At 40.5% G+C, this 15,522-nt stretch overlaps 1 protein-coding gene and 1 long non-coding RNA gene across 2 annotated transcripts in view; one reads left to right on the forward strand and one right to left on the reverse strand.

The window, feature by feature from the left end:
- The window catches only part of ADGRB3 (adhesion G protein-coupled receptor B3), a 1,794,610-nt gene that overhangs the window by 681,388 nt on the left and 1,097,700 nt on the right, over positions 1 to 15,522 (reverse strand). The gene's annotated exons all lie outside the window — the stretch shown is intronic.
- On the forward strand, positions 4,061 to 14,216 carry LOC115087923. Its single transcript, XR_003855663.1, has 5 exons — positions 4,061 to 4,099; positions 4,316 to 4,351; positions 4,543 to 4,622; positions 11,753 to 11,823; positions 14,010 to 14,216. It is a non-coding gene; the product is annotated as an uncharacterized LOC115087923 (long non-coding RNA).

Below are 15,522 nucleotides of genomic sequence, written 5' to 3' on the forward strand. Positions count from 1 at the left end.
CCCTCTCCTCCTGCCCTCTTCCTTCCCTCATTACACCCTCCCCATCTCCCATCCACCCATCCCTCCCCCTTTCCACTCCAAATATCTTTATTGATAGTAATGTACTCTCTATACTGAGAGTCAATGTCACTAGTGTGTGTGAGTTAATGCCATCTCCCAACCCCCCACCACATATCTAGAACCCACACTTAACGAAGATGACTCTTTTATCCATAAATGCAATGAACATTCTTAAATTGAAAATGTTTAAGCCATTATTTTTTAACAATGGAAATTATACTGGTAGCAAGCATGAACTACATAGCCCATTTGAAATTGATCTACCAGATGCAGAAGTGCAGTAACATTGTGAAAAAGAACAGCCATCCCTGTTCCTTCATAAGTGATCTGAAATTGCTTCAATCCCTGAATATGGCAAATTCTAAATTTAACACAGACAACAATACTGCTGCAATGTACAGGGCCTCCTCTCATATCTTGTGAAAGAAACCATTCTCAAAAGAGGTATTGGAAGCCTTAACTGCTTTCCTACAGATCAATAATTCAGTCTAACTTAAAATCAGATCTCCAAAGATGCTATGTACTCTTTCACTTCTTCAAATTTGTCGAAGACTTGTATTTTCCTGTCATGCCAAATCGCAGCTTTGTTGGAAATTGTAGCTCAAATCTGATATGATTTGCTGCCAGTGTATTGCATAATTGTACAAATTCTCTTTCTTGGTTTAATACCTTTAAAGAATAATCTTGAAAGATTTTTATGGAATGATTTTGAAACTGCACCATTGATATTTTCCTGTATGCCTACAAGATCAGCTGTCTTTGAGAAAAATTCAAGTAGTTGAATCGGTATGAAAATGGACTTTATTGAATCTTGCCCGACTCTGGCCGAGTTTCGCTCATCTGAGCTGCCTCAGGGGCTTGAGAGCCACTTGAATTGGCTCAGATTAGCATGGATCTCTCATATCATACTTTAGAGAAGCATCAGCAAAAACTAACTATACGAACTGTTGAATCAGTTTTTATCAATGGAATCTCCTTTTTAACCCGCCACTTTTAACAATACCGCTGTAAGCGCAATAGCGATTCAGTGCTACTCGCTGCTCAACACTGAATGGTATAATGATCATTATTACAGCGGTATTGTTAAAAGTGGCTGGTTAAAAAGGAGATTCCATTGATAAAAACTGATTCAACAGTTCGTATAGTTAGTTTTTGCTGATGCTTCTCTAATGATATGAGAGATCCATGCTAATATGAGCCAATTCAAGTGGCTCTCAAGCCCCTGAGGCAGCTCAGATGAACGAAACTCTGCCAGAGTCGGGCAAGATTCAATAAAGTCCATTTTTATACCGATTCAACTACTTGTGTTTGTTGCCATCAACCATCTTGGATCGGTTGCCGGTTTGTTTTCTTTGAGCAAAATTCAACAACTTTGCAATCACCACTCTAGGCCTTTGTTTTATTTTTTTTGTACCCCAATTCTGTTCTGTGTGCTCGCTCATTGAGGAGAAGGCCCGCAAGATCTGGATTATCGAGCACTTCCGGGATCCACGTGGCTGTAGTATCTGCCAGCTTATGTTCCTCTATAGATTTCTCAAAGCCACTGAATCTCAAATTATTTCTGTGTGATCTGTTCTCTAATTTGTCTAATTTTGCCTCATGTGCTGCTATATTCTTCTCCAACCTTTGCAGCTTACCTGCTGCTGCCAGCATGTCATCCTCCATGACAGACACCCGGCCTTGAACCACATCTAATCTTGATCCAAATTCTTGCAGCAAACTTTTTATGGTTAAATGTTTTTATTACATTTCACAAAGATCAACAATCTGCTCAGGAATTGCATCCAGTCTGCCTGCAGCTGCCTCCATGACTGCTGTTGTAATAATCCTTTCCGTTGCTCTCGTCAGTGTCCTTGCACACTTTTCTCTTTCCCAGTGGCCATTTTGAACTCCCTTGCTTTCACTTTTTCTTTCTACTTTTTGCTGATTTTTGTGGGAAAAATACTTGTCATGGTCTGCATATAACTGTCAATGAACACAGACTCTCACCGACAGGCTTGTTTCTGTATTCTCAGAGCAACTAATATTGCAATGTGCTTAGATTCTCAGGGGATGGCACCAGAGTTCTGCCAGACAAGTCTGCCTGAGTACACCGCATGATGTGACTTCTTGCTATGATATTTCTTTAGATCAGAATATGTTTTAAATTCTAGATTACAACTGCATAGAACACTGGTCTTGCATCAAAGAATAAGGAGCTGCATATATTAGTATAGTCCAGCTGCTCTGAACCAAGTCCCTGGATCTGAATTTTTATATTGTTTTTCCTAGAATATGCCCTTGTGGATATTCTGGTAGTTGAGTAAAGGCTTCTCAAAATAACAAACCTCTGTCTTCTCATTGACTTACCAAGGCCAGTTTACATGACATTTGGGTGATGAGGCTGGAGAAATTACATCTATAACTGCAACCATTTCTTGCTGTTCTTGCAGTTTCAAGATACCATGAATCTGCTTGATCACAATTATTTTCTTCAGCATTTGATATTCTGAAGTGTATGCTGCCGCTTTCATTTCTCTTCATTTCATTTATAGTTTTATGTAATGCCTACCCTGTTACAAGGACCACCAAAGAGGTGAACATCATTATATATAAAGAAGGACCCTTAAAAACAAAATAATAAAAAAGAAGATACATAATGCACACAAATCAATCATAAATCCCAGTCACTCAATAGCCAAGATCATGGATCTTTATCACGCTGCCTATACTGCAGACATGCACTGATCTTATGCCAAAATTAGAAGCTCCTTGTGTACTAAAACACAGCTTGCTGCTTCTTAGGTGCCATTTCTGCTAGCATCATCAACAGCCCAGTGAGTTCATTATTCAATGTGCTATCTCTAAAAAAAATGAACACCAAGTGCACTTTGAGGATGCTACATGATTTACTGTATAACCATCTTATCAAAAATATTTGAAATCTACATATTCTAGAGAGGTTGCTAATCTAACTAGATACCCCTATGTTACATTTGATTGTAGTAATAGAAGTTGCTATTCCTGAAACACAGCTATTCCTGATTAACAGCCCAGAAGACCTAATTATAAACCATACATAGACATAAGGAACTATAGAGGTACTCTTTAAAAGAAAGATGAAAAACAGAAAATATGATGGAAACATTCAATCTATCAGAAGTTTACATTATCTATAGAATGAAAAACTAAAAACAAGGGTTCGTCATATGTAACTGAAGGGAGGGAGGCTCACATGGGAATGCAAGAAATATGTTTTTTGACTGAGAGGGTGCAGGAACTTGATATAGCCTTCCAAAAGAGGCAATAGCTCCCAAACCAGTGCCAGAACTAAAGCATGCTTTGGAGAGGCAGAAAGGGATCTTAGTTGCTGGGGAAGGAGAGAGACAATTACAAATCAACAGGCCGATACAGTAAAGCACTGCCGCGGTTACCCTGCTTCTAACCCGCTTCTAATTCACAATTTGGCTGCGTAAGTCCAACCCACGATTCACTACCCCTTTAAACTCATCCTTACCGCTTCTTTAAATCAACTGGTAACCCTTTCCACCCGCAGCATGTATATGAGATGAAAACGCTCCAATTAGCCCAAATTGCATTCATTCACCTTCGCCGGCGGGGGCTGCTGGAAGCCGCTTTGGCTCCCTTGCCCCCGTTGGTGAAGGTGAATGAATGCACGCCTGTGTGTGCAATTTGGGCGTCGGAGCGCACTGTACTGTATCGGCCTGTATGTAAACTGACGTGTCTGATGATCTTTTGAACTCATTATTATTGATTAAAGAGGCCATCTAAAAGGCAATTACAGTTCAATCCTGATTAGTCAACATGCTAAACAACAGTAATAAAGGTATAATCTCAATTTTATAGGAAGATAACAGAAAATCATACATAAGACTATCATAGCTAGATATTGTGATGGCTCATTACTGCATGCTGGGCTAGCAGCCTAAATTGGCAGAGAATATATATCAAATTAAGTCTTGTAAAATGAGTCATAATCATTTATTGGTGTCTCATTTTAGAATTGACCTAGAACAGAAGACTTGCACCTCCAAAAAAGGTAACATAAATTCAGGTTTTGCAGTTCTATTTTGAAGTGATTGTGCAGAATTATAAAATCGAATGCAGGTTGTCCTACTGACAAGGTTATTGTCCTTATTGCCCTGTCAGCAGACTCAGCACTCTCTGACTTTCCTGTAATAGTCATTAATATCCTGTTACAAAAATACAAGTAATGCCAGATGATAATTGATGTCTTATGTTTTTTGTCTAACAGCACAAAGCTAAGAATTGGCAAGCACACAAAAGCTGGGTCAGTAGCTAATACAAAATAACAAGTCCAGAATGTTATTTAATATCTTGTAGAAACTTTTTGTTTGATGCACTGATTGCCTTCTGGCATATTTAGCTGAAACTAATATAAAAGTTTATTAATTGAATTGATTTCTGATCAAACAGTTGATATTATTTTATTTTACTATATTAATTGTAATTTACAAATAGAAAGGAGAAGTGCAGCAAAGGACTGTTTTGGATTATAAAGGAGGAATGACAGCTTCACATATTTAGAGACTACCCAAAAGGTTTGTTTTTTGTTGTTTTTTTTTAAGAAATATATGATTTTGTTTGCTTGATTTCTTTTTATTTATTTACTTAAAAAATACTAAGTCAATATTCAAAGAGTTTTGTGCGACTAACTTTCAACACTAACTGACAAACTTATCCAGTTAGGTTTATCAGAGAAATCACAGGCCTAAAGTTAGCCAGACAATTGTACACCACCTTGATGAATATTGCCTCAATTTAAGAAATTAATATGGGGAGGCCAACAGCCGCCATGGGATCCTCCTCCCTGCTGACAAGTTTAGGCAGTAATGTGGGAAGCTTGATAGCAACCCTCTACCACAGGATCCCCCTTCTTTTTGGACAAAAGATACATCAAAAGTGTGGCACTTTTCCTCCTACCTATCTCCTCGACCATGGACAAAAATCTTCTGCCCTGCCCATTTCTTCCTCTTAATCCTATCCCCATCTGCCATCTCCCAACCCCCTCACCACATATCTAGAACGAAAGATCATGGGTCTGATAACCCTATCAACACAACCAAAACCTTTCAAAACCCCCAAACACAAGATGGAAAAAAAAGAGGCATTCCGGGAGTATTCTGGGGTAAAAATGATTTATCCAACTTTGGCTGATAACCAGCTAACTTTAGGCCTGCTTCCAAGCAGACCTAAAGTTATCTGGCTGTTTGTGAGCTGATAACTTTAGCCTTAACTGGATAACTGGCTATATTGAAAAGAATATAGCCTGTTAAGTGGCAACAGTCTTTTAAAAAATATATTTTGTGCCAGCCTATTGACCCAATTGCTAGAGCCCCAAAAATGTAAATAAAGAGTACCCTGCTGATTCATCCTCCCTCCCAACCACCTCCACCACCTCTACCAGTACTGCTTAAAAAGAATAAAATGAATGGATGGTACTGGTCTAGTGCCCCCCTCTCATGCATACATCCACTCCTTCCCTAGTTAGACATATCTGAAACAATTTCTTACCCTCCCACTCCCTCTCCACCATACCCCTAACATTCCCATCTAGCTTATATTTCCAGTGTTGCCTTCATAGCAATGCTGAAAGATGCCAGGATTGCAGCAGCAGGCACACTCCCATGATCCTAGCACAATGAAGGGGTTTCTGAAAGTACTGTGTGGGTGGGAGGGTTAGGGTTTGATGGGGGGTGGACACTACAGTCCTGTTCCTCCTATTAAATTCTTCACCCACAGTGATGCAAGTCATCCTCCCATGTCCAGTGTCAGCCCCAGAGCTCAGGACAGTCCTAAACTTTAGACTTTAGGACCCTGAAACAAGAAGAAAGAGTAGCAACTCTTTAGGTCACACTCCTGGGCATCAGTAAACCTTTGGGCCACACCCCTGGGCATCAGAGATTGGCTGAGGCTCATCTTAAAGGGATTTCTGAGAAGAAGGAAGCTGTTTAAAACAGCTCAAAAGCTGACCCACCTCTTGGTGCTGGACTTCCTTCTTCAAGTTTGTAAACTTCTCTTCACCTCCAGCTTATTACCCAAGCTGCTTCAGTGAGCAATGTGTTCCTAAATCCAGTCTCTGGCCTACAACTCCTGCTTTCTACTACAGTCTTCTTTAGTGTGCAATTCATCCCTGACTCTAGTTTCTGGACTGTAACTCCAGCTTATTACTCCAGTTTGCTAATATGAAGCTTGCTCCTTACTCTGGTTCCTGTCCTGCTACTCTAGCTTGTGTCAGGTCCTGTTCCTGCCTACAACCTTCAAGATTCCCAGACTCTTCTCAGCCTGTCCTAGGTCTGGCCTAAGTGAACATGCATGGGGCTCATCCCTGACTGGAGCCAGAAAGTATGAGAACTGCAGGAACCTGACACCCTTTCCCTTGATTCCATGCCCACTACTCTTTATTGATGATCATCCCTAACATTTGCTCCCTTGGTGTCATTTTTTCATACACTTCTGCCAGTGATAATGTTCCTGCTCACTCCTACTTTCAGAGTCCTAAAATATGCTACATCCATGGTGAGTAAAATGGGTAAGAATGGAGATGGTAGTGTGCTAACATCAGATAGAGTTGGAAGAGAAAGGGAAAAATGGGAATATCTGGTGTTAGGAGTAGAGGGAAAAGAAAGAATGTCACTGGTGGGGGTGGGGGTGAGAAGAGAAAAAGTCTGAGGAGAATTATCCCCAATCAGTTGTATGCAAAAGAAGTGTATTGACATGGCAGGGATGAGTGTGAATAAGAAGGAAAGTCACAGGGGATGTCATGGGGGAGGGGGAGGCAGTGCAATGTCATCAGAAAAGTGGCAGAAGAGAAAGATTAAATCCTAAATAGAGCAGGAAGGGAGAGACAAGGGATGGAATAATGTTTGATGGATGTGGAGGTGGAGAAATCATCCAGGGGAGTAGGAGACTGAGGTCTCACAGTAGGAAAGGGGAAGGGTTAGAGGAATGGGTTGAACATGGTGGTAGAATCATCTGGAGGAAAGGAGAAGAACTGAAGGAATAATTGTGTGTGGCGAGAAAGGGGACATCATTGCACTGAGGTTTCAAGGGGAGGTGAATAGGAAGGATTAGGCATAAACCTTGGAATATTTACAGAGATTGGAAGAGAGGGAGAGAGGGTCTGAAAGCATCAGGGAGGTAGGATGAAGGAGAAGGGCCTGGAGGCATAGGGGAAGAGAGAAGTAGGCAGCATATGGCTTATGCAGCAAATATAAAAAAAGGAAAAATAAAATATTATCCCTGTTGAATGTTTCTGCTGGAATTTTTATTATTCTGGGGAGGTACCCACTATATCCTTCTCCTCTCTCTCTCTCTCCTCAACAGTTTTACACCCCTGCCACAACTTCTCCTGTACTAACAGCTACATCTCTTTTCTCTTGAATTCCACATGCATGCTGGCAACTGAGCCCTTTATATAGCATGCACGTTAAAACTTCTGAGGCAGGTGTTTTGGTCTAAGCGAGCATGCACTAAGTAGCACACAATAATAAAGAGCAATGCACTAAAGTATGTTAAATAATGCAAAACTTAACATCTATTAAATCATGTTTGATATGTGTTAATGCTTGCGTTAGCACAGACATTTATTTATTTATCGAGTTTTATATTAGAGATGTGCATTTGTTTATCATGAATTAGGCAATTTCGATGAATCCCCCGAACAATGAAACAGATTTTCCCCGAACTTTGGGGAAAATTAGTTTTTCGGGTTAGTGAGGGGGGGAGGAGCACATTTATTTAAAAAAAACACCCCAACCCTTCAATTTTACTTTATTACAATTCCCCCACCATCCTGATCCCTCCCCAAGACTTAGTAAAAGCCCTGGTGGTCCAGCGGGGTCCCGTGAGTGATGTCTCCCTCTCGGGCTGTCGGGCCTACCACAAATCAAAATGGCACTGGTGCCCTTTGCCCTTACAATGTCACAGGGGCTACTGGTGCCATTGGTCGGTCCCTGTCACATGGAAGGAGCACAAGATAGCACCAGCCATCCATTGCTCCTACCATGTGACAGGGACCGACCAATGGTACCGGTAACCCCTGTGACATAGTAAGAGCAAAGGCTATCAGTGCGATTTTGAATACTGGCAGCTGATGGCCGGAGTGCAAGAGATTGCTCCAGGACCCCGCTGGACCAACAGGGACTTTTGGCAAGTCTTGGGGGGTCAGGAAGTCTCCTGTCACATGGAAGGAGAACAAGATGGCGCTGGCCATCCATTGCTCCTACCATGTGACAGGGGATGACCAATGGCACCAGTAGCCCCTGTGACATCGTAAGGGCAACGGGCACTGGCACCATTTTGATTCGTGGTAGGCCCGCGGCCTGAGAGGGAGACATCACTTGCGGGAGCCCGCTGGACCACGAGGGCTTTTAGTAAGTCATGGTGAGGGATCGGGATGGTGGTGGTGGTGGTGGGGGGGGGGGTTGTAAGAAAGTAAAATTGAAGGGTTGGGGTGGGTTTTTTTCTATTCCTTTTTTTTTTCCCGATTCGTGTTTTTTTTTAATTCGTTTTCCAACTTGTTTTCCCGATTTGTGCTGACAAAAAATGATCCGCAGAAAAACGAAAATTTCAATGAAGTGCCCGAACCGAAATCCGACCCGATATGAAAAAACGAAGCTCGTCTCTATTTTATATACCATCGTTCGGTTTCGCCAGCACAACAGTTTACAAAGAATCAATGTTTAACAGAGTTTCTAAAAGGTTCATATAATTGTTAACATAGATATTATTGTTTTGTAAACTTAGTTCGTTGGTTAATCTATACATGTTTTGGTTCAGAGTTATGTTGTCTTCTCGCATTGGTTCCCAAGTTTGCCTAATGTTATTAGGAGGGGAGTAGTGTTTTAGAGTCATTGGGTGAGTCGGTAGGCTTTGGTAAACATCCAGGTTTTTAGATCTTTTTTGAAAGTTTTTAAGTTTTCTTGAGTTCTGAGTTCGATTGGGAGGGTGGTTCCAGAGTTTAGGGCTTCTTAGTGAAATTGCACTCTTTTGAGTTACGGTGAGTTGTTTAGAGCAAGCAGGTGGAATCTTTAATAGTCCTTTATTTGCTGATCTGAGGTTTCTGTTTGGAGAATGCAATTATATGGATGAAGTTAGCCAGTTTGTATGTTTTTCATATATTATTTTGTATAGTATGGATAGTATTTTGTATTCAATCCTACATTTTATTGGGCGCCAGTGTAGTGATATAAGTGTAGGAGTAATGTGATCATGTTTTTTAGATCCAGTGAGTATTCTTGCAGCTGCATTTTGTAGGATTTGGAGTGGTTGGATGGTGTTAAAAGGTACGTTGAATAGCAGGGAGTTACAGTAGTCCAGGTTGGAGAAGATGAGTAGTTGAAGAACTGATCTGAAGTCATTGGGGGAGAGACATACTTTAGTAAACAGGATCCTAAGCACTATGCAAGTGTGTAGGTACAGTGCAGCTATACTTACAATTGTTTTGGCAAAGTCAACTATAAGCAGAAGCATACAGCTGGGACTGGAGCAGAGGAGGCAGATTGGGTACCCTTCCTAAACATGCTTCTCCTGGTCATGCCTTCATCTTCATTGCCTTTATTCTAGGCTTCCTTTTGAGCCTTTACCTCCATGAATATATGGAGTCCCTTATTACTTCCATACTGATGTTGTAAAGTCTCATCCACACATCATCCACTCTCCCAACCAGTCTGATGCTACTCATTTCATTCCTTTTCTCCTTCCCACCAACCCTTCACCATTCAGATGTCACTTCATCTGAGCCCTGTCAAGAAAAAGAGCATCTGGAATGAAGGGTCATGGTATGAAGTTAAATGGAGGTTAACTCAGAAAGGTTGTTGGATGTATGGAACAGCCTCCCAGTGGAGATGGTGGATACAAGAACAGTATCTGAATTCAAGAAAAATTGAAGAAGCACAAGAAATTAAGGGTGTGCATTTGTTTCCTGCGTATTTGTAATCCACAACTTATAGGGCCATATTCGTTGTATTTGTGGAGAAGCGAAATGTATCGCGATTCCCCACAAATACAACAAATCTTCACCGAATTATTCGGCCGTCTAAAGGAGCCAATTTAAACAAACCCCCCACCCTCCTGACCCCCCCAAGACTTACAAAAACTCCCTGGTGATCCAGCGGGGGGTCCAGGAGCAATCTCCTGCACTCACACCCTCGGCTGCTGGTATTCAAAATGGCACCGATAGCCTTTGACCTACTATGTCACAGGGGCTACGGCTGCCATTGGTCAGCCCCTGTCACATGGTAGGAACAATGGATGGCTGGCACCATCTTGTGCTTCTAACATGTGACAGGGGCTGACCAATGGCACCGGTAGCCCCTGTGACATAGTAAGGGCAAAGGCTATCGGCACCATTTTGATTACTGGCAGCCAATAGCCTGAGTGCAGGAGATCGCTCCTGGACCCCTGATGGACCACCAGGAACTTTTGGCAAGTCTTGTGGGGGTCAGGCGGGTCCCCCAAGACTTGCCAAAAGTCCCTATTGGTCCAGCGGCCATCCATTGCTCCTACCATGTGACAGGGACTGACCGATGGCACTGTGACATAGAAGGTCAAAGGCTATCAGTGCCATTTTGAATACCAGCAGCTGAGGGTGTGAGTGCAGGAGATCGCTCCCGGACCCTCCGCTGGACCATCAGGGAGTTTTGGTAAGTCTTGGGGGAGTCAGGAGGGTGGGGGGTGTACTTAATTCAATTTTAGCCGGGAAAAGAATAAGAATTAACGCATGTACGTATCGGGGGGCCCCCCCTTGCTGAATGCAACTTATCTGCCCCCCGACGAATACGAATCCTGAATGCAATATATGGCGCCCCTCTGCACATCCCTACAAGAAATCTCTGAGGGACTGATTAGAATTGTAGAGCTTGGTGTGGATGGGCAGACTAGATAGGCCACATGGTCTTTTTGTGGCATCATGTTTCTCTGTTTCTCTGTTTCAGCTGTAGAAAAACTCTCATGCAGCATGGTCAGGAATGCTCAAGACTTATAAACACCAGACCCAGACATAGGCAAAAGTCAACAGTCTTTGTTGATTGAGGTCTGATGAGAAAAAACTGCAAATTCCCTCATGAGAAGAAACAGAAAATTTCTTTTAACAAAATGTGACATGGAATTTCATACAGAAAAACATAGCAGTTGATCATAAATAGATCAATATTCAGTAAGCCAGAGAGCAGGAAGGTTAAGTGTATAAAGTTATGTACATGATTTTATCTGAATGTTTAGTGGGAGCTAAGCATATTAATCTGCGGCTGAGCATTTCCAGATAAAGTTATGTGTATAATTTTATGCTGAAAACTTATTCTGACCAGACTTACTTATGCACTAACTTTCCCAGCCACTGCTGAATATCAGCATTGGGTGCATAAAGTTCCAGCACTTCAACTTAACTTCTTTATATGCAGAAAAATGTTGTGCACATGATTTATGAGCAGATTAACTCTCAAAGTTAGTTGGACAACTCTTTTGAATATTGACTGCATAGTAGATACATTTATTTCAAATTGCCCACACTGGGGCAAACTCAATACTTTGCATTAAGTTTCATAAAGAAAGTACATGTATACTTTCCCTTTAAATCTTTCAGGGGGCATAGAGTATCTATTGGCTTTTCCACTTGTTTATTGTTCAGTTAGATTGTGTAAGAATAATAATGTATATTCTTCTTGGACAGAGGGAAGCATGCTAAAAATGTCGAAAGAAATGAATATAGGAGGTACAGAGACAGAATCTGGAGACCCTGAGGTATGTTTGCTCTGACAACAGACTTGAGTTCTATTCCCATGCCTGGAGCACTTTCAGTGCAGCAAACAAGATTGCAAACAAGATGCTCCACACAGCACAATGGAATAACAGGGATGCAACCACCAGCAGCAGCAATAGTGAACCCAAAGCAGCTTTGGTGGAATTAATTCAGATATTGTATATCAAGAGTCGTGTAATGAACAAGCACAAGAAGATTTCTAATAAGCCTAATCCTGTCCTGGCTTGAGCATGCTCTTGCTTGCACATTTCTTATAAGCTGCAATTTCACAGTAAACTGAGTCTGTGTCACCTGAGGGCCTGATGTTGTGAACTGTTTATTTACAATCCAAAACAAATTGGGGGTGGGGGGAATTCAAAATGGCTGGTAAGGTCAAGCAAGGCACAGTAATGGGAGGTGAGAGTGACTGAACAAGAGCATGTTGTTGTATTATGACACTGTGTCTTCAAGGAAGATGTGATATACTGTACAAGATCACACATGAACAAAACCCAACTTCTGTTAAATAGGGAAAGATTAAAATAAACTCCAAGAAAATGATGAGGATGATTACCCAGATGATGAAGATAAGGATGATCTCCAACATTCCAAGTGAAATGGAGTATCTTGTTTGGATGAAGATGAGTCAAATGTTGATGCCACACATAAATATTTAGGCAGCTAACACATAATCATTTTTCCAAAGAAGATGGAAATCTAAGAAAGACCTATTAAAATACACAGAGAAGGTATTCTATGACCTAGAGGAAACTTAGGGGGTAATTTATCCAAGTGCTATATGGCGTTTTTGCATGTGTGAAGCACCTTTAAAGTATGAGAAAGCACTATAATGCATGGTACGATACAAATGACAAAAATAGGAGGAGTTTGGGATGGGCTCATAGTTTTGTGAAGCCATATTGCATGGTTTTAACTAAACATTTTTCATTTGCATAAAGCTGTGTGATTGGGTTTTATTGCAAAGGGGAGAGAGAGAGAGAGAAAGAGAAAGACTAGCCATCATACCCTCATCCTAGGAAGGTATTTATATCTCTATAGGAGGCCCACCTAATAACTCGAGGTGAGGTTTAGGTATTAGTGTAGGGGTTAGAGGCCATTTTGGCATTCAAAGTGAGACATATGAACAGAACAGTGCTCTCTTATGAAGATTTAATGACCATTGGAGTGAGGAAACTCACCCAAAGATGAGATTTGTGCAATGTTCTCTCAACCTAGCTTGATGGACTTTCTACCTGGGTAATATCAAGCTAGGTTGTGAGAACATTGCACAAATCTCATCTTTGGGTGAGTTTCCTCACTCCGAAGGACATCAAATCTTCACAAGTATTTTCCTGCATACAACCACTTGGGGGACTATTTTTAATATGAGAGAGAGAGAGAGAGAGAGAGAGAGAGGTAGAGAGTCCATCAAGCTAGGTTGAGAGAACATTGCACAAATCTCATCTTTGAGTGAGTTTCCTCATGCCGAAGGTCTTCAAATCTTCACAAGAGAGCACTGTGCTGTTCGTACATCTCACTCTGAATATCAAAGTGGCCCCTAACCCCTACACTAATACCTAAACCTCACCTTGAGTAACTAGATGGGCCTCCTATAGAGGATCTTAAAACTGTCACTTATTGCAAATTGTGATAAACTGCTTATTACCATAAAACATGCCCCTTTTCCTATCGCATGTGATATTTAGTTCATTTTGATAAATCCAGGCCTTAGATAGCTAATTTATCTGGATAAATCTGAATAACTTATCCGGCTAAGTAGTGTCACCCGTTACACTCATTATACACCCACAAATTATCTGGCTAAGTCACTTATCTGTCTAAGAGGCAGCCACTAAACACAGCCAGATATTCAACTGCTGCTAATTAGCTGGATAAGTACTACTTATCCGGCTAAGTTGCTTTTGAATATTGATCTCACAGAAACTGGGACTTCTAATGAACTGTAGGAATACAGCTCAAAGAAGAGTGAATTTAAGTAGATGACTCCATCTCATAACATGAAACTATTAAGAGTCATAAAATGACTTATAGAAATGGAAGAAGAGACTGAATCACTGGATGAACACAGGGTCATTAGTGCTAATTCTATGTAATAACTTTGGCCATGTGGGATATATTTAAGTATTGCTATTTTACATGTTGATTTGTTATTTGTGCTTTTCATTAGTAATTTCCTGCTATACAATTCCTGAGTGTCCACATCATCAGGGTTTACTTCCCCTGAGCAAGCCAGATTGGCGAAACAAGGGCCTTGTCGGGACATTTCAACATCATACCCACAGGAACCCCGTTCTTCAGAATTGTTTTTGTTATATAATGATTTCAAGTGAAATCTTGCAAATATGTTATTGTTATGATCGATGCTATATTTTGTATTTAAGAGGTTTTAATACAAAGTTAATACTTGTGTATACTGTTTTTTTCAGTTTGTGATAGCTACAGATTAGTAGCAGTTTAGATTAGCCATCCCATGTTGTTAGGTTGATTAAATAAAGTGTATGTTTAATAGGTTCATGTGTGTGATATAGTATATTTAATGCACTATAAGTGCTAGAATGTTTTAAAGTGATGATAAAGTGATTTATGGTTATGCATGTTATATATGCAGTTTCATTTGAATAAAGATTTATATAAAAAAAAATTAGTGATTAGGTTTTTGCATAATTTAATAGGTATTTTTCCCATTATTTGGAGTGGGGTTTTTTTCATATAAATATATATATATATATTTTTCATATATATATATATATTTTCCATATAATATATATATATATATATATATATATATATATATTTATATTTATTTTTTTTTTACCAAGGACAAAACCCTTAGAGACCCTGAAATCAGCATTGCCTAAAGACAAAGGACTGGGAGTATGTTTCTTTCTTTCTGGAGCTGGGACAGAAGTGATTGTCATTTTCCCTGCTGCACTGAGCTAGAGCTGCTAGGTACACACAATTAGGGATCTGGATAATCATTGGATAGAAGAAAGATGCTGATGATTGTCCTTTCTCCACAGTTGCTTTCCTATTTATTCATTGTTGTCATGCTTTCAAAGTGACCTGCTTTCACAGCAGCTTGCTGTTTGTGTTACTAATGCCGAGTTCATGCTTTACTTTGTATAATTTATGTGTTTGCTGTTATACTGCCTACTAGTGGTTACTGGTCAGCTCACATGTTCACAGCTTTGCTGTATTTAATGCAGTTGACTTTAAAGGGTTAACTTCTCACTACAAGTAGAGGTTTCAGGGTGTTTTTCCTTGTGCTTCTCTGTCTCGACTGGACAGCTCTGCACTAGCCAGGCCTATGTGATTCAGCAACTAATCTGGCTATCCCTGCATAATTATTCTCATTTTACCTGACCTTATTTCTGTGACCTAGACTACACTGGTGACTGTAATCTTGAGTTTATGCATAGTAAGACTCTTAATTTGTTTTACCTGTTAATAAAGTTTGGAATTGAAGAAGAAAGGACCAGGTTAAGATATATGTTAAACCTGTGCATATGACACACCTAGCAGAGACAGAATAGTAAAATGAAAGATTAAACTTTGGGGTTGGGAGAGAAAGCAGCAGTGCAGTGGCTCACTCAGCAAATTCACTCCTGTGGCTATATCTCTACAGCCAGGTCTCTACTCATGGCCATGCTTTAGACATACAGTCAAATCCAAAGCTTCTA

This window comes from Rhinatrema bivittatum, chromosome 3 (assembly GCF_901001135.1).
Source record: "Rhinatrema bivittatum chromosome 3, aRhiBiv1.1, whole genome shotgun sequence".
Classification (NCBI taxonomy): Eukaryota; Metazoa; Chordata; class Amphibia; order Gymnophiona; family Rhinatrematidae; genus Rhinatrema; species Rhinatrema bivittatum.